Raw genomic sequence first — 8,428 nt, 5'->3', positions numbered from 1 at the left:
GGGATTCCAAGTATTCTAATATTGTTTCATCTTATGGTATCACTTATCTCTCGAATTCTGCCCTCATGATCCAGTAGTTGTTTATCTCTCTTTTTCTCAGCTTCTTTATTTTCCATCATTTGGTCTTCTATATCACTGATTCTCTCTTCTGCCTCATTTATCCTAGCAGTTAGAGCCTCCATTTTTGATTGCACCTCATTAATAGCCTTTTTGATTTTGACTTGGTTAGATTTTAGTTCTTTTATTTCTCCAGAAAGGGTTTCTCTAATAACTTCAGTGCTTTTTTCAAGCCCAGCTAGTATCTTTAAAATTGTCATTCTGAACTCTAGTTCCAACATCTTACTAATGTCCGAATTGATTAGGTCCCTGGCAGTCACCACTGCCTCTTGTTCTTTTTTTTGAGGTGATTTTTTTCCATCTTGTCATTTTGTCCAGAGGAGAATAGATGAATGAGAGAACAAAACGCTAACAGGGTAAAAACAACCCCAGAAATATCTACACTAAACAAATCAGAAGAGACCTGAAACCGGGGGAAAAGAAAGGGAAAGAAAGAAAAAAGGAAAAAAGAAAAAGATAAAGATAAAAACAAACAAAAAACCAGAATATGATCAAATATGATCAGGCTGGTGCATAGATCAGTGCCACACAGTAGATTCTGGGCATATTTTGGTCTGTTAGAAGAAAGTGCCTCCCAAAATTTTAAAGAAAGAAAAGCTTATATATGTACAAAAATAAGGGTAAATATGATGAAGGGATGGAATATGACTGTAAACATGAAAATGATAAAAGATTTTATAGAAAAAATTGATAAGAGAAGAAGTTGGTTGGAAAAAGAAAGAAGAGGATTAAAAAAAAGGGAGAGAATGTGATCATGCAGGAGACTAGAACAAAGCCATACACTAGATATTTAGGGTATATTTTGGTGTTAGAAGAAACTGTATCCCAAAATTTTAAAGAGAACAACATATATATATATATATATACCAAAACTAAGGGTAACTACTGTGAAGGGATAGAATATGACTCTAAAAATGAAAAATAAAAAAGATTTTTTAAAAAAGGGATTGATAAGATGTTGGTTGAAAAAGGGAGAAAGAAAAATTTAAAAAAAAAGAAAATTAAAAAAATTAACTTTGAAAGACTAAAGAATCATGGGAAAAAAGCCATGGATTCTATGTGCAGTATTCCCCTAGCGCTGGAGTTCTGCCGTTCTCATTGATCGGTAAACTTGGTCTTCGCTGGCTGTTCTCGCTGATCTTCTGGGGGAGGGGCCTGTTGCCGTGGTTCCCAAATATCTTTGCCCGGAGGCGGAATTGCCCCTCCCTTGCCGGTCCAGGCTGAATCATCTGCTCGGGTTTGCTCTCTGGAGCTTTTGTTCCCTGCAAGCTTTCCATATAGCTTTGGAAGCCGAGAGTGAAAATGGCCTCCCAATCTCTGCCCCAGAGGAGCCGTGAACTCGGGGCCCTGCTCCTCAGTGAGCCCCCAGAGAAAAGCAGTCACTCACTCCCGTCTCCCCAGTCTCCGGCCGCACTCCGTGCTCACCCGGCCTGTGACCGAGCATTTCTATCTCTGGCACCTGACACCGTGTGGAGTCTCCAAACCCAGCAGATCCCTGCAGTGCGCTCCCGCGCCACTCCTCCCGGGGGCGGAAGGAGTGTCTCCCTGGATCTACTGCTTGTTGGGTCCCTGCTGGAGGAGCAGTGGCCCGACTGTGCCGTCGATCACGGTTTATGGCAACCCCGAGCTGAGAGCCCACTCCTCGGCTCCGTCTCTGCAGCCAGCTTCCCCGCTCTGATACCTGGGAGCTCTGCCGCACTGAGGCACCCCCGGTCTTTCTGTGACCCCGAGGGTCCTGAGACCACACTGTCCCCGCGAGAGTTCCACACCCCGCTTAGCCACTGGAGCGACGTCCCTCCGCAGAGCCGACTTCTAGAAGTTCCGATTTTGTGCTCCAAGGCTCTATCACTTGCCAGAAGTGGTGGACAGAGGCCCCCTCCCCCACCATCTAGCCTCCCGAATATTGCCTCGGATTCACTTCTCCGCACGTCCTACCTTCTAGAAAGTGGTCGCTTTTCTGTTCAGAGAGTTGTTGCTATTCTTTTCTTCGATCTCCTGTTGAGTTTGTAGGTGTTCAGAATGGTTTGATCCCTATCCAGCTGAATTCCTGGGACCAGATGAAATCCAGGTCTCCTACTCCTCTGCCTTCTTGCTCCTCCCCGCTCTTATCATGTTCTTTTTTCGAAGGAGTCAGTCCTACCTTGTTCTCATGGAACCCACAGTTCTACTGGCCTACTTCCAGTTCCTTATTTCATCTGGATCTTGTGCTGTATTTTGAACAAGTTTTTATAACTTTGATCTTTCCCTAGAACTCTTCTTCCCTATCCTCCCTAGAAATTTAAACCTGGCTTTTGTGGACAGTCCTTTTTTTTTTTTTTTTTTGCATGGCCATTTCAAGAAAAAGTACTGAATTTTTCTAATTCTAGATATTTAAGATACAGTGTTATATTAGTTTCAGGTGTACAATACAGTGATTGAACACTTATATACATTACTTAGTGTTCATCAAGATAAGTCTGCTCTTGGGCGCCTGGGTGGCTCAGATGGTTAAGCGTCTGCCTTCGGCTCAGGTCATGATCCCAGGGTCCTGGGATCGAGTCCCACATCGGGCTCCCTGCTCCTTGGGAGCCTGCTTCTCCCTCTGCCTCTCTCTCTCTCTCTCTGTCGCTCATGAATAAATAAATAAAATCTTTAAAAAAAAAAAAAAAGGATAAGTCTGCTCTTAATCCCCTTTATCTGTTTCACCACTCATCCCTCCACCCGTCTCCCCTCTGCTAACCATCTGTTTTGTTCTCTATATTTTAGATTGTTTTTTTGTTTTGTTTTGTTTGCTTGTCCCTTTTTTTTCTTTTCTTTTCTCTTCTTTTTTTAAAGCTCCACACCCAGCATGGAGCCCAACGCCGGGCTTGAACTTATGACCCTGAGATCAAGATCTGAGCTGAGACCAAGAGTCAGACACTTAAATGACTGAGCCACCCAGACACCCCAACTTGTCTGTTTTTTTCTTTGTTCATTTGTTTTGTTTCTTAAATTCCACATATTAGTGAAATCATGTGGTATTTGTCTTATTCTCACTGACTTATTTCACTTAGCAATAACTTCTAGATCCATCCAATGGCAACATTTCATTTTTTATGCCTGAATAATAGTCCATTATATATATATCTGTGTGTGTGTGTATAGTACATCACATTCATCTATCAGTGGATCTAAATTTATTTTTAAAATTTTTTTAAAGATTTTATTTATTTATGAGAGAGAGTGAGCATGAGTGGGGTGGGGGCAGAGGGAGGGGAAGAAGCAGATTCCCTGCTCGATCTCAGGACCTTGGGATCATGACCTGAGCGAAAGGCAGATGCTTAACAGACTGAGCCACCCAGGCACCCCTCAATGGATCTCATCTTAGATTTAAAGGACAGTTGATGTGTTCCTTTGCTGACCACTGTCAATTCGGTGATTAGAGTGCCGCCTTTGTGCATCAGTTCCTTCTCCTCTCTTACACTGCCACCTCCCGTTTCTAAGTCTTGGTGTTGTTTGATTTACAGGACATTGCTCCAACTTCCTCAATTATGTCAGCATCAGACCTGGAACTGTCCTCTCCACCCCACACTGTGTGATTTATAATCTGCTCTTAATTCATGTTTTTGAGTTTCTGATACTCAGAACTCATTATTTTTTAACTTGCTCAGCTCTGTCAACCAGAAGCATTCCTAGATCTCAAATACTGAAAGCCCTCTCTCTTTTCCTTACTCCTCTGGCAATTTTTTTTTCTTTCTTAAATTCAAATATTCCTTCGTTCATATACTGTCTCTTTTTCTCTCCTTTCTCTCCCTCTTTCAACCTCTCTATGTCAATAGATGGTCTTGCCATTGGATCTTAACTCCCTCAACTTTACCCCCTCACACACAATAATTTTTCTTTATATTTATCACCCATCCTTTCCTTCATTTCTAATCATAGAGAAGGAACTGTTTTCCCTCTGTAACATGGCTAACACTACCAGAGTTCTTGTTCCCTTTTTCTCTTGTACTTGTCACTCTCCCTCTCCATGTCTTTCTTCTACTAGCATTAAAGATGAAAACAAAACAAAACAACAAAACAGTAACAACAGCAAAAATCCTTGTTAAAGGTTCACCTTCACTTTCAAACTATGCCAGCCTTCTTAGAAGAGTAAAATTTACTAGTTAGTTTCACTTCTCCTTTCTCTTCAGTTCTTACTGGAAGTGTTTGCTTTCTTTTATTGCCTTCCTGAAATTTTTTTCTAAGGTCATCAGTGACTGTTCAGTTCTTAATTTTCCTTCTTCCCTGAAAAGGTGGGACAAGGCTCTCCTTCCTTTTTCTCTTCTTCCTTGACTTCACTGATGGCCATCCATATTTTGTGCAAACCCCCCTTATCAAATAAATACACCTTTTAGGAGATAAGCAAACTGTTTTATTGACTTGCTGTAGCAAGAGAGACCACACAGATGATTCTGAAGTGGTGCCTCTTTTGAGGAAATGAGTTTTGGGTGTTTACTGATTATATGTTGAGCTCTGAAGTTCTAGGGTCAGATATTAGAAGTGAGGCAAGTCTTTGGATTGGTTGATTTTTTGAGGTAATATTTGACACACACAATGTATGGTTGTGATTGAAAGGAAAGGCCTGTTGGGGCCCAAGACACTCTGCATTTGTAACTATAACTGAATGGTGGTAGTTTTTCCGGTTCTCAGTTATGCATAAGTGATGGGGTGGTTATTCTGGTTGTCATTCTCAAGCACATCTTCAGAGAATTTTTAATGTTTTACTTCCATTGCAATTGCCCTGGTTTCTAATTTTGACTATGGCAGTAGCAAAACAGGTCTCACTGCCTTGGGGATCTTTTCATAGTAACTCATGCTCCAAAACCAGAGCCATCATTCCAAAATACAAATTCAAACATATTTTCTACTGAAAACCATTGATGGCTCCTTTTATGTATAAAATAAAAGCCCATATACTGAATGCAGTATTCAGGCCCTTTTACAGTATGACCTGAACCCCAAGTTCTAGTCCTTATCTATCTGTTGGCCTATCAGTCCCCTTCTTCATCTCCCTCTCTTCTCCCCTCCACTCCCATTCTCACTTATCTCTTCCTTCTCCCCAAACTATACTCATATTATGGAAGTATAGTGACTTATTTCACACTGTACATTTTGGCCTGTATGCCTAAAATAATTTTTGTTTCTTCTTTGAATGTTGTTTCCGACCCTTACCTTTATCTGATTATTACTCTACAGGGTATGTTAGTTTGCTAGGACTGCAAAACAAAACAGTACAGACAGGATGACTTAACAGAAATTTATTTGCTGTTTTAGAAGCTAGACATCCAAGATCAAGGTGTCCACAGGTTTGATTTCTTCTGAGGCTTCTCTCTTGGCTTGCAGATGATCATCTTCTTGCTGTGTCCTCACATGGTCTTTCTACTGTGTGTGCACATCCCTGGTGCCTCTCTGTGTGTCCTAATCTCTTCTTGCAAGACACTAGTCAGATTGTATTAGGGCCCACTTTAACAGCCTGATTTTAACTTAATTACCTTTCTAAGGGCCTTGTCTTCAAATAAGTCACGTTCTGAGGTACTGGAGATTAGGGAGTTACTACATGAACTTCAGGGGGCTACAATTCAGTCCATAACACAACCTTTCCACATTTTTCCTGTAGTAATTAACCCTCTCCACAATCCCATACACTTCGTACCACTTGTACGCTGTTATCTGCCTTGATATGGAGTTGTTCATATTTGTCTCCTTGTGTGGTGTGTGGGTTTCTTGAGGACAGAAACTGTCTCTTATGCAACTTCATCTTTCCCTGCTCTCCATATTAGAACCAAAGAGGGCTTGATTATTGGCTAAATTAAAGAATTCAGTGTGAATCAGGCTTGAATATCTAATAATGTATTTTTCAGAATTTTGAGGAGATTGACATAAAAATATATGAAGGGAATGTATTATATTTCCTATTTTAGAAGTCTTTGGGCATAGCTTGAGATTTTTATCTTACGTTCTTAAATTATACATAGTATAAGTAATGTCAGTTTTATAGGACCTCATATAACTCTCTTGTGGTCTTTAAGGTGTAATCATATAATTGGCTTCTATAAGCTACCTGTCAATTCTTTCAATTTCATTACTTCCATTACATTTTTTTTCAGATAAAGATGAATGCTGTGTTTCATCCAATACTGAAAATTTGAAGTTTAGAAGACATTTGCTAAGTCAAATCACTTCAAGTAAGTCTGCTCATATCCATTTTAATGCCAGCTTAAGATTGATTTAACATGTAAAGAATTAAGTCCAGTACCTCTGACACTTTCCCAACTCTCAAATTTCTCAGAATATCTTAGAGTCACCTTATATATTGCATCATTGATCTTGGAAAATAGTAGAAAGATGATTTCTTAGTAAATTTCATATGCTTATTAAAAATGTAATGTTTAAACTCTTGGTATTATTTTTAAAATGCAATTAACACCTCAAAATCCTCCTTTATTTTGCATTAAGCCTAGTCATCAGGTCCTGACTGTATGCCAAACTTAATATTTTTAAAGGTGGTTTTTCCATTATAGCTAATACTATGTTTTTCAGATTTTTAAGGCTTTGTATGGCTTTTCTAAATGATTTATATGTTTGTGATTATTGGAGGGAGATATTTAGTAATGAACTAGTACTTGAACCTTAAATGTTTATTTATTCAAAAACTTAGCTTTGAAAGGTCATCTTAACCAACTTCAACTAATATAATTATCTCTAATGGTCTTCTGTCTTCATTCACTCTTCCTCCATCCTGTATTCCACTGCTGGATAGATCGGCATATAGAACTCCAGTACTTTTAAAGCACTTTAATGGCTGCCCACTCACCATTGGATAAAGTCCATGTTCCATTGCCTGGTATTCAAAGCCCTCTACCCAGCTCCTAAAAATATCCATCACCTTAGCTAACTGGACTCTTTCCTCTTCTCTGAATTCTCATCATTTTTCATGCTTCCATGGCCTGATGTGTACTGTATTTCTTGATGTTTTTTTCTATGATGTTCTCTCCTTCGCCCTCACTGTGTCCTCTGCTTATTGAAATCTTGTGCAAACCCTGAAGGCTCAGCCAGGTGCAAGCTCATCCGTGGAGCTTTCCCTGATTGCTCCAATTGAACCACTAGCTTTCTCTGCTGACTTCATCTAATATTTTGTTTTTATCATTATCATAGCACATTTTACCAGGCAGCTTTATTATTTGTGTTTACTTATCTCCCATCTTAGGTTGTAAGGACTATAGAATCAAACTTCTTGTCTGAGTAATTTTTGTCTCTCCCAGCATTCAGCATAGCCTCAGTAGTGCTCAGTAAATATTTGCTTAATAAATTAATAATGTGCCTGGATTTTTTTTTCATTGTCCTCTCTGTCTTTCATCCTTATAGTCACATATGGTCCATGTTCATGGCAATTCTTCATTCCTGTTATGCACTCCTGGCAAGCCTCCACATTGCCATCTTATCCTAGGAAAATACTAACCATGGTGTAATTAACAAGATACAGTCAGTTCTGAATCTATGAAATAAATTGGATTCCAAAAGTTCATATCTAATTCTGTTGTTTGGAATGGAGAAAACATTTTCCTAAAAAAACAATGTTATAAATAGTGGTTTGGTTCTCAGTGAGTCCTCCCAAGACTGTTTAACTCATAAGTACCAGTGCTACTTGAACTACAGGAAGTCATCATGCATGACACTGTTTTGTAGAGAAATTCTAGCTCTGAGAGTGGAATTACATCTCCCGTGCCCTAGAAACAGAATAGTACCTTTCTGGGCAGCTTGAGCAAGAGGAAAGCCTGAGCTGGAGCTCTGGCACTGCTCGGCATATTGGATGCTCTCCCGCCAGTAGTTTTTGGTTTTCAGTATTTGCATAAGAGACATTTACCATAGGTTATTGATACTCTTATGTCTTCTAAATTGAGGGCAAGGGAACACTTGCTCTTCTGGTCCTCCTTGCAGTAGATGAGGATAGTAATCAGCTATCCTGATTGTCTTTTTTTTTTTTTTTTTAAAGATTTTATTTATTTAATTGACAGGGAGAGAGAGAGAGATAGCATGAGAGGGAACACAAGCAGGGGGAGTGGGAGAGGAAGAAGCAGGCTTCCGGCCGAGCAGGGAGCCCGATGCGGGGCTTGATCCCAGGACCCTGGGATCATGACCTGATCTGAAGGCAATCGCTTAGCCAACTGAGCCACCCAGGCGCCCCCTGATTCTCTCTTGAGTCTTCAACTGTTTTATCACATGGGTGGGTCATTTTAAGTCATGTATTGACAGATTAGAACTGTTTTACTTCTTCCTTTCTGTTGTTCTGTGAACTTACGGGAATTGAATA

The 8,428-nt window shown here is 39.9% G+C and overlaps 1 protein-coding gene across 15 annotated transcripts in view; it reads left to right on the top strand.

Moving 5' to 3' along the window:
- ZNF438 (zinc finger protein 438) overlaps positions 1 to 8,428 on the top strand; it is a 178,253-nt gene that overhangs the window by 79,208 nt on the left and 90,617 nt on the right. For all 15 annotated transcript variants that reach the window (XM_031017392.2, XM_031017387.2, XM_031017388.2 and 12 more), the window contains one exon: positions 6,225 to 6,302. The gene's annotated coding sequence lies outside the window, so the exon portion shown is untranslated. The remainder of the gene's footprint in view (positions 1 to 6,224; positions 6,303 to 8,428) is intronic.

The sequence above is a fragment of the Leptonychotes weddellii genome, chromosome 5 (assembly GCF_054177405.1).
Source record: "Leptonychotes weddellii isolate Sample4059 chromosome 5, ASM5417740v2, whole genome shotgun sequence".
Classification (NCBI taxonomy): Eukaryota; Metazoa; Chordata; class Mammalia; order Carnivora; family Phocidae; genus Leptonychotes; species Leptonychotes weddellii.
The sequence above is the reverse complement of the archived record's forward strand: the minus strand, read 5'-3'. Positions and strand labels throughout refer to the sequence as shown.